The 17,007-nt window shown below is 40.2% G+C and overlaps 1 protein-coding gene across 2 annotated transcripts in view; it reads left to right on the top strand.

Moving 5' to 3' along the window:
• The first annotated feature begins 299 nt into the window (after positions 1 to 299).
• FANCC (FA complementation group C) overlaps positions 300 to 17,007 on the top strand; it is a 280,937-nt gene continuing 264,229 nt past the window's right edge. The window contains exons 1-2 of one of the 2 annotated variants that reach the window (XM_078061967.1): positions 300 to 473; positions 9,592 to 9,642. The gene's annotated coding sequence lies outside the window, so the exon portion shown is untranslated. The remainder of the gene's footprint in view (positions 474 to 9,591; positions 9,643 to 17,007) is intronic. The other variant, XM_036084780.2, reaches the window with a different exon arrangement.

The raw sequence follows: 17,007 nt of genomic DNA, 5'->3' as shown, positions 1-17,007 counted from the left end.
GGACTGAATCTTGCAACACTGGGCAACAACCTGATTAAAAACCCCAGGTTTCTCCCTCCCGGGTCTTTCCCGCCGTCTAGTTCTCGCCCGTGACTCCAGCACCGACCCTGGAAAGGTAAGGCAGCCCCAGCTTCCCCACCGTCCGCGGAGCTCGCCCGGCCGGCGCGAGCCGACTTCCGGCGAGCCGGAGCTAGACCCGCGTCCCTCCCCCGCGAGCGCGAGATTCCTCGCATTTTCCCGCGATGCCGCGGAAGCGCGCGGCACCGCTCGCCAGGCCCCAGAGTGCACTGCGGGGCTAGAGAGCGCGAGCGTCGCTCCACTGCCGAGCGACCGCGGGAAAATTCCAAAAAAAGTCAAACAAAACAAAAAACCAGTACGGGGCAAAGCCAAATTTGCAAGCCACAGAACCCGGGCGGAGGCGTCCTTTCTGCCACTGCCCAAACTGCTGAAGCAGCTCTGGCGCAGACCACCCGGTAAGAGAGGCCGCAGAACGAGAGCGAAGGCTGCTGCTTCCCTAGGGGTCTGGCCGACGCGTCAGCCTAGGAATGGGGGTGGGGAGGGGGAGAGTAGGGAGGGAAGACTCGCGAGAACGTTCGCCGCGCTTTGCGCATCTAGGTGGGTGAGCGGAGCGCCCGCCGTGCGTTAGGGCTGAGGAGGGGAGGTGGGTAGAGGCTTGAGGTGGCGCCAGCCCGCGGAGGGGCGGGTCGGTGGGCCAGGGGGCGGGGCCGGCCCGGGGGTGGAGCCGGCTCAGGGGTCACGCGGAAGGGAGCCCCCGGAGCGGTGAGACCTGGGAATGGGCGTTTCGGTTCTTTTTGTTCGTTGAACCCTGGCAGCTCTGTCTACTTAAAAGGAGAGGTGCAAAGGTGAATTTCTTCACTCCGGATCCGTGGGAGCTGTGAAAAGCTCTCCTCTTCTAACCCATCACCCTTACAGCTGGCCGCTTGCTCTCCGTCCCCCTGCCTCCAGGGCACTGGGAGGGGGCGAGGCCCAATTAGAGAAGCCTGGGGCGCGGCTGTTACCCCTCCCGCCCTCAAGGCCTTTCATCGCACAAGGGGAGGGAGGTTCTGATCGGCGACCGTCTCCCCGCAATTCTCTTTCTTTGACCGCTAGGCCAAATCGCGTTCAAATCCCTGAGAGATTTTTTTGGGAGATGTTTCTTGGATTGCTTTTTTGTATTTACGTGGGCGCTTTTACAACCATGAACCTTCTGTGGTTATGTTGTACGGGTTAGAAGTTTGGAAGAGGAAAAGATTAGGACTTACTGAAACATGAGGAATTTGGGACTAGAATTTTAAGGAAAGAGGCCGAGGAATTTTCCGGCAAAGACCTGTATGTGCCAGTGCTTTTATCCTAATCTGAAACTGTTGGAAAGCTCCTTGGCTCCCGGTTTCATTATAACCTGTCCATTTAGTGCATCTTAACTGTGATGTGATTGACTTACCATTTATCACGTGAGCAGGGCACTTTTGGGCCACCCAACTTCAGCCATTTATGAATGTCACTCACCTTCAGTGATGTGCAGCTCAGAACCTTTTCTCATTATTCCCTTAAAGAGGGGAGGAAAGGTTGTTACAAATGATAGAATTCATACCATGTGTTGGGATCATTTATTACATAAGTTTAGATAGAAAACACGTTCATTGTGACTTTATCCATTAAACTTAAATCAAACTGATGTTTCAATATAATGGACTGTGCCAGATTCACAGGGAAAGAAGCATTCATATGCATATACAAGAAAGACTGCATCAAAACAGAATTTGCTTTTCCTAGTTCTATTAGAGGCCTCTTTCCCCAGGGTTAAAGTTAGGTCCTGCTTATTTAGAATTGGACTAATTATACTTTAGTATATATTACATTTTAATTAATCTTTTTCGTTATTCAGTCATATTCCTCTTGATTTCTTGAAAAACATTTACTGAGGTTCCAGAAAAGGAAGGCAAACTATATTGGAATTTTTTGTTCTCTAAAAAAAAGGCATTAACTTGATTGATTGGCTGGGTGTGGAAGATATGTTGCTGCATGTATGTGAAACTGTGCATGTACATTTAAAAATAAATGGTATTTTAAACCAGTTCCATATTTCAGCAAGTAGTTCCAGTAACAATTATACAAATTTTGTGTTTATGAAAACCAGCTACAAGGAGGCCAGCCTGGCCAGTAGAAAGTTGGATTGATTACCTAGGCCACAGAGAGCGCCAGAAAAATCACACATGGTGTGGCAGTTCCAAGTTGGTAGTGGTGGAGCCTCAAATCAGGCTGGAAATCAGTACCAAATGGATTTATAAAATTTTAGGTTGGGGTATGTATATTCTCTGTTCTTGTTTATGGATCCTGACTTTAATATGAAGGAACACCTATGGGAGAAGTACATTGAGTTTACAGTGTTTTAATAAAAATGTAGTAGAAATAGAGAAGGAAAAAACTTAAAAATTTATCAGAAAAGTTAGAGAACACTACAAATCTTGAGCATTTCATTTTCTACTAAATACCTTTTTTTTTTTTTTTGGAAGAGACCTTGCAATGTTAACTGGTTCGTTCTCTTAGGCTCTTCATTAGTTCTGCTGGGTATGTAGAAATCATTTCCCTGTTGAGATCTCTGAAATAGGAACATCTATAATCTTCCTGGTACCCTTCTCTAGTTACAGGGAGGCAGAGTTCATGTGGAAATCACCTTTTTGACATTGTATACTCTGTTTTCTAAAGAATTAAGTGATTTTTAGTAAATTTAGGTTTTTGGAATTGTGCAGTGATTACTACAATTCATTTTTAGAACATTTATACCACCCTAACAAGTTTGCACATGCAAGTTCCTAGTTGATCCTAGCTGTGGCTTTCAGCTAGGCAATCAGGCAACTACTGATTTGCTTTCTGTCTCTATAGGTTAGCCTTTGGGCATTTCATATAAATGGATTCATAAAATAAGTACTGTCTTATCTCTGGCTTCTTTCACTTAGCATGATATTTTTGAGATTTATCCATTTTGTAGCATGTATCAATAGTTCCTGTTTATTGCTGAATAGCATCCCATTGTATGGATATGCCATATTTTGTTTATCTGTTCATCGCTTGCGTTACTTCTTTTTTGGCTATTATGAATAATGCTGCTGTGGGCATTCATGTGCAAGTCTTTGGACATATGTTTTCATTTTTCTTGGATAGATACTTACAAATGGAATTGCTGGGTTGTATAATAAGTTCATGTTTAACTTTTTAAGAAACTGCCAGACTTTTCCAGTGTGGCTGTACCATATTATACCACCCTAACAAGTTTGCACGTGCAAGTTCCTAGCAATGTATGTGGGTTTTAATTTTTCCAGAACTTCATTTGTTAATTGTGTCTTTTTAAAGTAGCCATCCTAGTGGGTGTGAAAGTAGTATCTCATTATGGTTTTAATTTGTATTTCCCTATTGGTCAATGATGTTGAATATATTTTCACGTGCATATTAGCAATTTCTATGTCACTTTTGAAATATCTATTGAAACCTTTTGTCCATTTTCAATTGGGTTATGTCAACCTTTTAAAAGTAAAAGGTAGGTGATTCAGGCAGCAAAATCAGGTTTATTTGGGAACAGCAGAGGAACTGCAATTCAAGACAAGCAAACTATGGTGAACCATAGGCAAGTCCTGAGAGCAGAGTAGGTGTGTCCTTTTATAGAGGAAAGGAGGAAGTTTGGGAGGGTCTGTTTTGAACAAAAGTTCATTGGAAGAAAATGAGAATTTGAAGTGGTGGCAGCTTCTCGTTGGCTGTAGGTGAGGGCAGCTTGTTGTTCCTGGGCGGAGAGCAAACCTTCCTTCTTACTGCTGGACAGTGCAAGCTGGGACAAGTGCTATGTGTGTGAATCATCTCTTCATGGTTTCCAAAATTCCAATTTTGAGTTAGGTTTCCTTAACACCTTTTCAAACCTTTCTTAGGATCACTGACCAAAAGTTGAGCCATCTGTTCCTTGTTAGAATTGTTTTTGTCCTTTGGTGCCAGGAAGGATCTTTCCTGTATGTCATGTCCCACATCAGAGGGAGGTGCACAGATTGGAAACCACTGAAGCCACATTTGAGTAACAAGAAACAGTGGGAGAGAGAACTCTCAGGTATTCATTCAAAGTCTGTATCTTATCAAGGTTATAAGCATTGGAAATATCTTGATGTGTTGAGGCTGCCGCATCATCCTGTTGGATATGTCCTTTCTACAAGGTTTTGACAGGCAACAGGTACAAAGCTTAAAAACGATTATACAGAATGATATGAAGAGCAGAATAATGACACCAGTTTATGTAATAGTCCTGAACCAGGAGCCCAAACCCGAAAGTGACTGGCTAAAGAGAGCGAAGGACCCTAGATCTTCAGATGGAATTTATTGTAGCTAATGTACTTGTTCCGTAATTTTATGTGATTGGGTTTCTACTTTGGAGGATTTATCGAAGTGCAACAGGTGGTGTTTGCTATTGCATAAATGCTTCCTGGTTCAGCAAGTAGGTAATCAAAGGCTATATGCAAACTCAAAGATATTGTGGGTTCAGTTCCAGAACACTGTAATAAAGCGAATATTACAGTAAAGTAAATATTGCAATAAGGCAAGTCAGATGGATGTTTTGGTTTCCCAGTGCATATAAAAGTTATGTTTACACTATACTGTAGTCTATTAAGTGTATGATAGCATTATGTCTAAAAAAATACATATCTTAATTAAATAATATTACTAAGAAATGCTAACCAATCTGAGCTTTCAGCAAGTTATAATCACTGATCACAGATCACTGTAACAAATATAATAATAAGTTTAAAATAGTGTGAGAATTACTAAAATGTGACACAGATACAAAGTGAGCAAATGCTTTTGGAAAAATGGCACTAATAGACTTGTTTGACACCGGGTTGCCACAAACCTTCAGTTTGTGGGAAAAAAAAAAATGCAGTATCTGTGAAGCGCTATAAAGTGAAGCACAAATAAGGTATGCCTGCCTATACTTTAGCCAGTGACCAAGTGTTTGTTGTTGGGCTGCTATTGCCTTAGGACTGGGTTTGGCAAGTTTTCCCAGTTCCAGAGGAAGATGTCTAATCATTCGTTCATTGTCAAGGAAGTCCACAAAAGGGGTAAAGTACCCTACTGATGGAGGCAAATCCAAAGTCACATATGCCTCCTGGGAGTTACCTTTTAATGTGGCAGTGAAGTTTTAATGGGGAAAACCTATGCGAGGCTTCAGATTTATTGTGGATGTCCCTGGGGACAGTTAGAAATCCTGGTATGCATTGGCTCCCCCCCCAACCCCGTGGGCTAAACATTCATAGGCCCAGTGATTCACCACAGACAAAGATGAAACCACGTAGTGCACATAAGACTCCTACTATGGTTTGATTATTAATAATGGTGTTAATTGAGATTATTCAGTTGGCCCTTTTGAGCCTAGGGTCACTGGTATTTAGGGAATAATTAGGGAGAAACGGTCTTGTTCTGTGGACTTGGTTCTTGAAGGCTGTATAGAAGGGGGTTATTTTGCTACAGCAAGCAAACGTGAAGTAGTAGTGAGAATGGGGAACTGTATAAGTGCAATGGGTGTAATTAGTTGCATTGAGAGTTATAACAGGGGACAGGTCAAAGCAAGGTATGGGGAAAACCTGGTTGTAGAAGTTTGACTCAGAAAGAAATACCCTCTCCTCCCTCCCCCTCCAGCAACCCTCAGTTTGTTTCTTATGATTAAGAGTCTCTTATGGGGGGATTGGGTAGCTGGGTGATGTAATGAGCACTGGGTATTATATAAGACTGATGAATCACTGACCTCTACCTACAAACCAGTAATACGGTATATGTTAATTAATTGGATTTTAAAATTTGAATTTTAAAAAAGGTTGTTTGAAAAAAAAAAAAGAAAGAAAGAAAGACCCTGAAGGGTGAGGGTCTAGTTAGTGGTTGCATTGGAGATGAAGAAAAGTTGGCTACAGGGAAGACTAAAGGTTCACAGCTGTCATGGACAGATCCAGGTTTCTGATGACATCCAACAGTGGGAAATGTTTTCCCCTTTTGCCAGGAATCAGGAAATATATGGTGTCTCTCCCAATCGTATGGGGGCCTAAGATGTGGGGTGACCTGATGGGGTGGAAGCCAGCAGTTTGGACAATGAAAGGATTCACCTGAGGGAGAACAGAGGCGTTAGAAGTTTATTTAATACACCGCGAGGGAGCAGCAGGCAAGACAGCAAAGGAGAGACTGTCTGCCACGAGGTAGTGGGTGGGGGCTGTTTTTAAAGGTGGGAGGAGAGGAGGTATGGGGACATGGAATATTCCCTTTTTTGGTAACTGTGCCTGATTGTAAGTAGCCCTTTGGTCAGTTAGGGCTTATGGGTATTTTGAGGTGGGTGGCCAGGTGGTTGCTGTGGGCCCTTCTGCAGAAGCAGAAAGGGGAGAATGTACAGGTCTACCCTCATCATGTTGGGAAAACTCTGCTTCGGCTGTTGTTTGCTTCAGTTCCTGGAAATCCTTAATTTTAGGTCACCATTTGGTGTGCAGGTTTAGTCAGGGTTTGAGGCTTTCTTTAGATGAGACACATGGATCCAGGAGTCAACTCCATGGAGTTTGCTGGCACAAGAATTGGTCGTAATTACCTTTCTAGTGTGGTTGAAGAGAGTCTTTTTGGAGATGTCCTTTCTAATAAATGAAATCCCCAGGTTACAGGGTGTGGTGTTTGGGGGTCTTCATCTCCTGGGAACAGGTTGTGAAAAGATTGCTCTGTTAGCACATTATTGTTTTCAAGGGATGTAATTAGACCTTTGTGATACTGAAATATATCTCCTTTTATTAGGTGTGGGTCAAAAAATGTCGAAGCTAGATGCATAGGGCACTCAATAATTATCTCAAAGGTGAGAACTTGTGGGTTCCAAAGGGGGTGGATCTGAGATTAGGAAGGACTAAGGCAGTTCTTTTGGCCAGGGTATTTGGAAGTTTTCCACAAATTTTGCCAGTTGAGTTTTTTTAGTGCTGCTGGTTTGTTCACTTAGTCCTGAAGACCGAGGATAGTAAGTGAAAGATGTGAAGGATGATAAGTAACAGTGAAAATGCTACAGAACTGGCCAGACATCACAGATTCACCATAATATTTGACCAATAAAGTGAGTTTTTTGGTCACTGTAGGGCTTAAGAGGGGTTCCTCGGGTAGGGATGATTTTTTTTCCCCCCAGTAGAATTTTAGCTACTGAAGAGCAAAGTAGTTTGTCTACATGGAAAGGTTTTGACCCAGTGGGAGGACATGAATCATTGCCAAGACATATTTGTACCCATGAGATGGGGGTAGCTGAATAAAGTCCATTTTCCAAACCTCGAATGGTTCGTTAGGCAATTTAAAGTGCCCAGGAGCAGTGAGGATAGGTTTTCCTGGATTGTATTTTGGGCAGTTGGGGCAATCACAGTAGGCCTTTTTTGTGGCTTTGTTAGTATTTCCCCACTAGTATTGAAGCGGAAAATTATCCAGAGCAGGCCCAGGCCGGCAGGCCCCAGAAGGTGGAAAGTTACTAGCAATACTAAGAGATAACCAGAAGCCCCGCTTGAGCAAGAGATAACCAGCCATTTCTGCTTCTGTAGACAGGCTTCCCGCCACAAGCTTCCTGCACTGCCCTAACTACTGTTCCCGCCTAAAAAGCACCCCCCTCCCTGCCAATTTAAACCCTCCTACCGGCAGTCAGCACAGCCCTTGGAACCTGACTCCCTGCACTGCCCTATAAAAGCTCTGTAACCCCGCTACCTGGGGCCCAGAATTTTGAGTGCGAGCTCGTCTGGGTCCACCAACGTAAAATAAACCCAGGTTCTCCTACTTCTCCGAGTGTTGCTTGGTTTCTCACCTTTCCATAACAGTATTGATTCAGAAACCTTATCATTTTATCCATAGACCACTGGTTGAGTGCATGTACAGTGGTCAATAATGGAAACTTTAAAAATAAACTCAAAATGGATTAAAGACCTAAATGTGAGACCTGAAACCATAAAATTCCTAGAAGAAAACAGGCAGTAATTTCTTTGACATTAGCCATAGAAATATTTTTCTAGATATGTCTCCTGAGGCAAGGGAAACAAAAGCAAAAATAAACTATTGGGATTACATCAAAATAAAAGGCTTTTGCACAGTGAAGGAAACCATCAACAAAACAAAAAGGCAACCTACTAAATGGGAGAAGGTATTTGCAAATGGCATATGCAATAAAGGGTTAATATCTGAACTATATACAGAGCTTATACAATTCAACTCCAAAAAAAATCCAATGAAAAATGGGCAGAGGACCTGAATAGACATTCCTCCAAAGAAGACATACAGATGGCCAACAGACATATGAAAAGATGCTCAACATCACTAGCCGTCAAAGAAATGCAAATCAAACCCACCGTGGGATATCACCTCACACCTGTCAGAATGGATAAAATTAAAAAGACAGGAAATAACAATTGTTCATGAGGATGTGGAGGAAAAGGAACCCTTGTGCACTGTTGGTGGGTATGCAGATTCGTGTAACCATTGTGAAAAACAGTATGGAGTTTCCTCAAAATATTAAAAATAGAATCATCGAATGATTCAGTAATCCCACTACTGCTATTTACCCAAAGAAAATGAAAACATATGTATTTTGAAAAGATATATGCACCCTATGTTTATTGCAGCATTATTTACAATAGCCAAGATATGGAAACAACCCGTGTCCATTGATAGATGAATGGATGAAGGTGTACACACACACACACACACACACACAGGAATATTAATCAGCCATAAAGAAGAGATCTTTCCATTTGCAGCAACATGGATGTACCTAGAGGGTGTAATGTTGAGTGAAACAAGTCAGGCAGGAAAAGACATACCATATGATTTTACTCTTACATGGAATTTAAGAAACAAAACAAAAACAAATGAACAAAGAAAAAAGACAAAAAAACAAGAGAAATAGAGAGAACAAACTGGTGGTTACCAGAGGGGAGGTGAATGAAGGGATGAGTGAAATTAAGGGAATTAAGAGGTACACTTATCTTGATGAATATTGAACAATGTATAGTAGTGTTGAATCATTGTATTATACACCTGAAACTAATATAACATTGTATGTTTATTGTATGTTAATGAATTATTTATTTTTAAGATTTTATTTATTTGAGAGAGAGAGAATGAGAGAGAGAGAGAGAGCACATGAGGGGGGGAGGGTCAGAGGGAGAAGCAGACTCCCTGCGGAGCAGGGAGCCGATGTGGGGCTTGATCTGGGGCCTCCAGGATCATGACCTGAGTCAAAGGCAGTCACTTAACCAACTGAGCCACTCAGGCGCCCCTATTGTATGTTAATTTAAAAAGGGAATAAAAAAATAGAATTACAGAATTTCTGGTGGGGCTGAGTTTTTGTTTGGCCCAAAACACAAGTTTCTCTTTTTATCATACCAGCCACCATTTGATTGCCAATATTGTTTTTCCTTTTCTGGTGCTGATGGTTGGTGTGTCTCGTCAATTTCTCCAGGCTGCCCTCTGGAGGTGAGTTCCTTTGGACCATAACAGAGGTTTGACTTTTGGACCCTTTGAGGGTAGCATTTTTTGGGAAATGTGAGTGAGGTGATTTCCTTTACCTTTCAGAGAGTCAAGCTTAGAATGCCCCCTGGACCTTAATAATAGCCAAAGCAGCAGGTAAGAATATGGCATCCAATAATTACTGAAGGTAAGGCCCGTTTTTAATTTTATCTGTGCTGGAAGTAAAAAAGCCACGTTGTTTATATGACATTCCAAAATCGTGAGCCACTCCAAAGACATGTCTACCCTCAGTGCAAATGTTGCAATTTTGTCCTTGTCTAGGATACAGGCCTAAAGAGTGCATATAATTTGCCTTGATGGGCTGAAATAGCCAAAGGCAAAGGTGCTGCTTCAATTATTTCAAAAGTTGATATTGCATACTCAGCACAATATTTACCATTTTCATCTTTCAAATAAGATCCACCGGTGAACCATGAAAAGTCAATGTTATCTGAAGTTTTCTGTAAATCATCATGTGGGTCGGAAGGTGATTTGTTAGTATTTAGCAGTTGTTGGGGCTTTCATCAGTAGAGGAGGGGAGAAGATTAGCAGGATTAAGGTAACTACAGTGAACAAGAGTGATCTAAGGGGCAGTTAACATGATGATTTCATAGGAAGTGAAATGGCTTAATGAAAGATGTTGAGTATGATGAGAGTTAAGAAGAGCTTTGACAACATGTGGCACAAAGATGGTTAAAGGGGATCCCATGATTATTCCCTCAGTGGCCTTTACAAGAAGGGCAGTAGCAGGTATAGCTATGAGGAACGGGGATATCCCGGGGCTACAGGATTTAGTTGTTTTCTATAATATCCTGTGGGTTGGTGGTGATCCTTTTGTTTTTGGGTGAGTATCCCAAGGGCATTCCCTTTTTCATATACAACAAAGAAAGGGAGTTGATAATTGGGGTGTCCAAGGGCCAGGGGATGGTTATTAAACCAAATCTTTTAAGATTTGAAAAATCATGTCATCTCAATCTTCCTAGGTTTAGATGTTTTTAAACAAGGTTTATAAGGGTTGGGCCATAAGGGAAAAGTTGGGGATCCAGTTGCAACAGTAGCCTGCCAACCTGAGAAAACCTCACAGCTGATGTTTGGTTTGGGGCTCTGAGAAGTTCAGGGTGCCATGAAGCCTGTGTGATCTTAGATGCAGTCCTTGTTCTAAGGTTAAATGTCCTAAGTATCAAATTTAAGTTTGAACAAATTTTAATTTTTTTAAAGAGACTTTCTATCCCTTTTTGGCTTGGAGTTCTAGCAGATGGATGCTATCTTCTTGTGAGGAGGCTTGGGAAGAGGAGCAGAGAAGTAAGTCATCCACATATTTAAGTGGAGTCTCCAGGGAACTTGATATCATCTGGGTCAGTCTTTAAAGCTTGTAAGAAAAAAGGGCTTTCCATGAAACTCTGGGGCATTACTGTCCAGGTATATTGCTGTTCTTCCCAAGTAAAGGCAAAAAGATATTTACTAGTTTTATTTACTGGGATACTGAAGAAAACACTACATAAATCAATCATAAGAAAATTTGCTCTCAGTAGGGATGGAAGCAAATAAGGTGGGATTGGGGACAACAGAGTGGCAAAGCGATGACAATATTGTTTATGGCTCGGAGGTCCTGATGAGCCTCCATCCATGGCCATTTGGTTTCTTCACAGGTAAAATGGTGTTGCAGTGCCTGGTGCAGGGGATAATGAGGCCCTGAGTCTTATAGCCTTCTGTTATTGGCTTAATGCCTTGAAGGGCCTCTATTTATTAGGGTATTGGTTAATTCTGGGGAGAAATTTTGAAGAATCTGTTTGGATCTTTAACAGGAGGTGCACTGTGGATTCTGTAAATATCAGTTGGGGATTTTGCCATGGAGAGGATGGTAGCTGATCCATTAGAGACAAATGATTAGTGTCCTTGGAATAGATATATTGATATCAGAGATGGAGCAAATAAGAGATATTGAAGGGTCATTTGACTTATCTAGTTAGCTATTTTGGTTCCTGCTGTCAAATTCTAGAATTATTTCCACCTTTTGGAAGAAAAATCCCAGCATGATATTTTTCTAAGAAATCTTGGCCCAATAAATAAATAAGGTCAGAGAAACTAAGGAGAAAAAGTTGGGTATCTCCAAAGGCCTAAGCAAAAAGGTATAGGTTTAGAGATACGAACCTGTTGAGATTTATTAGAGACTCCCGCTATTTGAACTGTTTTAGTACTCTGAGGCAGCGGCTGTTTAATGGCAATGGAGTTGAGCACTGAGGAGTGTAGCTTTAGTATCAGTAGGTACAGAGAGATTCATTCCCCGTCTGGAGAGTGGTTTCTCCAGGTGAATTAAGAGAAAGGACTGGAATAGTCCCTGGAGTTTGGAGTTCCATCACTGGGGATTAGAACATTGGCTGGATAGAAGGCTGAAGGTGCCTGGAGCACTTAGACTTGTAGCAGTCTTTCTTCCAATATTTTGGCTTTTTGCAATAATGGCAGAGACCAGGAGGGTTTTGGTTTTATTTAGGATCCTTCATTTGTTGGAGTTCAAATGAAGGGGTTTATGGGTCTTTCTTTTATTTGAATCATCTAAGATGTAGGTGACCTTGTTTGCTAAATCAGCTCAATCTGCAGTGGAGATACTTTTTCATTGCATCCTGGTCCTTTTAACTAGAATAAAAAAATCCCAGTTCAGCCTGTTAATGAACATAGAGTTAACTGCTATCCAGGTGGACTCAATATCCAAAGCAAGACCAGAATTTTCTTTAAAGATAATTTGGAGCTGGCTCTAATAATCATGCATGGGCTCATTGGGCTTCTGGGTACAAGCCTGAATCATATTCCAATCAGCTGGCTTTGGGAAAGCCCTGAGAATTACCAAAAGGAGTCAGTTGGCAATTCCCCAAGCCTGATCATATATATGGCAGCAAGGGTTTCTTTTTACCCATGTTGTAATTCTAGGCTTCTTGGGATCGTTCCATTTGGTAGTTTTCATCCAGTGTTGGGCCTGGCCTTCCCTAATAAGCATATGGTATAAACCAGAGAAACCGGGCTGATAAGTTTGAATGACTATACTAAATTCCTTAGCAAGTCTATGGGGATCCTCAGTTACTTTGGGAAAATCTTTGACTATGGCTTGTAATTCAACTTTAGTCCAGGTAACATAAGAAATTAAGGGTTTAGCATTTGGATTGACAGAGGGTCTGATTTTAAAGGGGCAGGTTTTAATAGGTTCAGGGGAGCAGGAAGTGAGGAGAGATTTTGAGAAAAAGAAAAGTTTAGTGAGGGGATCAGAATGAGAAAGTGGAGGGTATAAAGAAGATGGGGGTGGTGCAGGAGGAAAAGAAGCTGGCAGCAGAGACAAAGAGCACAAGGGAGGGGAAAAAGAGGCCTTAGAAGCTTTTTTGGGTCTTCTTTCAATTGTTCACCTCAGTTAATTTGGAAATGATATTTTGTAAAGAGATGATTTTAAAATCTTGGAACATTTGGAAGCCTCCAGGTACCAATTAAGATAGGGATCCCATTTAGTCTGTTTAATTTCAGAGCTATGGTCTTCTAATTTGGTTCTGAAAAATATGAGTTTGGGCGATTGAAGGTTCCCCATAATGGCCATTGGAGTTGTAAGTTATCTTTGGGCATTTGAGTTGTAAGTTATCTGTAAGTTGTCCTACTTAGTTAAGGATGCACAAGAGGAGGGACTGTAGTTTTTGAACATAAAACTGGGATCCCAGAAGGAGGACCCTCTTGAGAGAATTTAGAGGATTGGGATCTTCTCATACTTCAAAACCAGAGGTTCAGAATATAAATGAGTATCACTAAAAGGACTATACCTTCAAGAAAACAGATCACCAATAAAATTTGAGAGCTCAACCAAAAGGAGGGAGCTTGAATCTGAGAGAAGACTTATCAAACTGAAAGGAAGAAGACAACTCAAGCAGAGAGTATGAGGGGTACAAGTGGGTGCCACGTATGGCTCTAGGGGTCATTAGTTCCTCTAGGGTTCATTGCCTTCGGATCCCACTTCTGACACCATGAAATGTCAACCTTTTTTTTAAAAAAAATGTAAGTGATGAGCCAGCAAAATCAAGTTTATTTGGAAATAGCAGAGGAATTGCAGTTCAAGAGAAGGAAACTATGGTGAACCATAGGCAAATCCTGAGAACAATGGAGGGGAGGATCCTTTTATAGAGGAAAGGAGGAATTTGGAGGGGTAGTTTTGAATAAAGTTCGTTGGAAGACTGTGAGAGTTCAGCTGCAATAAATGGGTCTATGTGAGAGCCCTCCTTTCATGGCTTCCTCATTCCAATTTTAACTTAGGTTTCCTTAACACATTTTCACAGTTGATTGTCTTATTATTGGGTTGTAAGCATTCTTTGTATATCTCAGTAGAAGCCCATTATCAGACACATGTTTTGCAAATAATTTCTCTCATTCTGTTACTTGTCTTTTCATTCTCTTCATGGTATCTTTTGAAGTACAAAAGTTTTAATTTTGAGGAAGTCCATTTTATCAATTTTTTTTCTTTTTTTGGATCATATCTTAGGTTTATGATTAATTTCCATAAACTTTTGTGTATGGTATGAGATAGGGATCCAAATTCATCTTTTTTGTACATGTATATCCAGTTGTGCTAGCACTATTTGTTGAAAAAAACCTTCCCCCACTGTTATCAAAAATCAATTTGCTGTATGGGTACCTGGATGGCTCAGTTGGTTGTGTCTAGCTCTTGGTTTCAGCTCAGGTCAGGATCTCAGGGTCATGAAATCAAGACCTTTGTCAGTCTCCATGCTCAGCACAGAGTCTGTTTGAGACTCTCTCCTTCTCCCTCTACCCCTCACCCCACATACGCACGCAAGCTCTCAGTTTCTCTCAAGTAAATAAATAAAATCTTAAAAAAAATCAGTTGACCATTAATTATTCCTAGACTCTCATTTCTGTTTCAGTGATCTGCATGCCTGTTTTTATACCAGCACCACACTGTCTTAATTATGGTAGCTTTGTAGTAAATTTTGAAATTGGGTAGTAAAAGTCTTCCATTGTTTTTGTTCTTTTTCACATTATTTTGGCTATTCTGGGTTCCTTACATTTCCATGTTAAGTTTTGGTATCATCTTGTCATTTTTTTTCCCCAAAAAGCCTGCTGATTTTGATAGAAATTGCATTGACTCTGTAGATCCCTTTTGGGGGAGAAATGTAATAACATGAATATGGAATGTCTTTTCATTTGTTTAGATCTTTAATTTCTTTGAGCATTTTTTTGTAATTATCATTGTACAAGTCTTGCCCTTCTTTTGTTAGTTTTATTTCTTAGTGTTTCCTTTTTGATGCTATTGCAAATAGAATTGTTTTTCATATTTCAATTTTGGATTGCTCATTGCCAGTATATGAAAATACAAATACACTTGTTTTTTTTGTATATTGACCTAGTATCATGCAACCTTGTTTATTACTTCAGGCAGGTTTTTTGTGAATTCCTTAGAATTTTCTACATACACTCATGTCATCTGTCAATATAGACAATTTTATTTTTCCCTTTGCATTTGGGTGCCCTTTTTTTTTTTGGCCTAAAACTTCCAGTACATTGCTGAATGGAAGTGGGGAGAGTGGACATTCTTGATTTGTTTCTGATCTTAAGGGAAAAGCATCTAATATTTTACCAGTAGGTATGATGTTAGATATAAGTTTTTCCTTAATGATCTTTATCAGGTTGAGGAACTTTCCTTCCTATATTGTTGAGAGTTCTTATCATGAATAAATGTTGGATACACAAAATAAAGAGTTGTAAAAGAAGATATCAAAACATAAAATGTTTGGGGGGGGATAGTGAAAATGAGAGTTTTTAGCATGCCTTCAAACTTAAGTTGCTACCAACATAAAATAGACTGTTATATATACAGGCTGTTATATGTGAACTTCAGGGTATCCAGAAAGCAAAAACCTGTTAATACATGTACAAAAGATAACGAGAAATGAATGTAAATATAACACTACGGAAAGTGATCAAACCACAAGGGAAGAGAATAAGAAAGGAAAAGAGAGAAACTACAAAAAACAGCCAGAAAACAATTAACAAATGGCAATAAGTGCATACTTACCAAAAATTACCTTAAAAGTAGATGGATTAAATTCTCCAATCAAAAGGCCTAGAGTGGCTAAATGGATTTAAAAAAAACAACAAGACTCATTTAAATAACTGTTAGAACTAGTAAATGAATTCAGTAAAATTGCATGATACAAAATCAATATGCAGAAGTCTGTTGCATTTCTATACATGAGTAATGAAGTATCAGAAAGAGAAGAAACCCCATTTATAATTGTAAATAAAAGAATAAAATATGAATAAATTTTTTTAAAGATTTATTTATTTATTTTAGAGAGAGGTGAGCATGCAAGCAGGGGGAAAGGCAGAGGGAGAGGGAGAGAGAGAATCCTTAAGCAGATTCCCTGTTGAGTGTGGAACTGGACATGGGGCTCGAACCCAGGACCCTGAGATCATGACCTGAGCTAAAATCAAGACTCAGACACTTAACTAATTGAGCCACCAAGGTGTCCCTACCTATGAATAAATTTAACCAAGAAGGTGAAAGATCTGTACACTGTAAACTATAAGACCTTGATGAAAGAAATTGAGGAAGATACAAATAAGGAGAAGATATTCCATGCTCATGGATTAGAAGAATTAATATTGTTTAAAATGTCCATACTACCCAAAGCAATTTGTAGATTCAGTGCAGTCCCTATCAAAAACGTTTCAGTATTTTTCACAGAAATAGAACAAATAATTTAAAGATTTGTGTGGAACCACAAAAGACCCTGAATAGCCAAAGCAATCTTGAGAAAGAACAAAGCTGGAGGTATCATGCTTTCTGATTTCAAACTATACTACAAAGCTATGGTAATCAAAACATTTGTTATTGACATAAAAACAGGCACATTGATGGAACAGAATAGCCCAGATTAAACCTACACACCTATGGTCAATTAATTTCTGAAAAGGAGCCAAGCATTGCAATGGGGAAAGTCTCTTCAAAAATGGTGTTGGTAAAACTGGACAGCCACATGCAAAAGAATGAAACTAGAGCACTATCGTATACCGTACACAAAAATTAACTCAAAATGGATTAAAGGCTTGAATGTAAGACCTGAAATCATAAAACTCCAAGGAGGAAACATAGATGGTAAGTTCCTTGACATTGATCTTGACATTTAATTTTTGGATTTGATTTCAAAAGCAAAAATGAACAGATGGGAGTACATCAAACTGAAAAGCTTCTGCACAGCAAAAGAAACCATCAAAATGAAAAGGCAACCTACTGAATGAGAGAAAATATTTGCAAATCATACATCTGTTAAGGGGTTAACATCCAAAATATATACAGAACTCAAGGAAGTCAATAGCAAAGAAGCCGAACATTTTCATTGAAAAATGGGCAGTGTATCTGAACAGACATATTTCCAAAGAAAATATATAAGTGGCCAACAAGCTCATGAAAAGATGTTCTACATCACCATCAAGGAA

Source organism: Halichoerus grypus, chromosome 14, assembly GCF_964656455.1.
Source record: "Halichoerus grypus chromosome 14, mHalGry1.hap1.1, whole genome shotgun sequence".
NCBI lineage: Eukaryota > Metazoa > Chordata > Mammalia > Carnivora > Phocidae > Halichoerus > Halichoerus grypus.
This window is presented reverse-complemented; position numbering and strand designations above follow the sequence as displayed.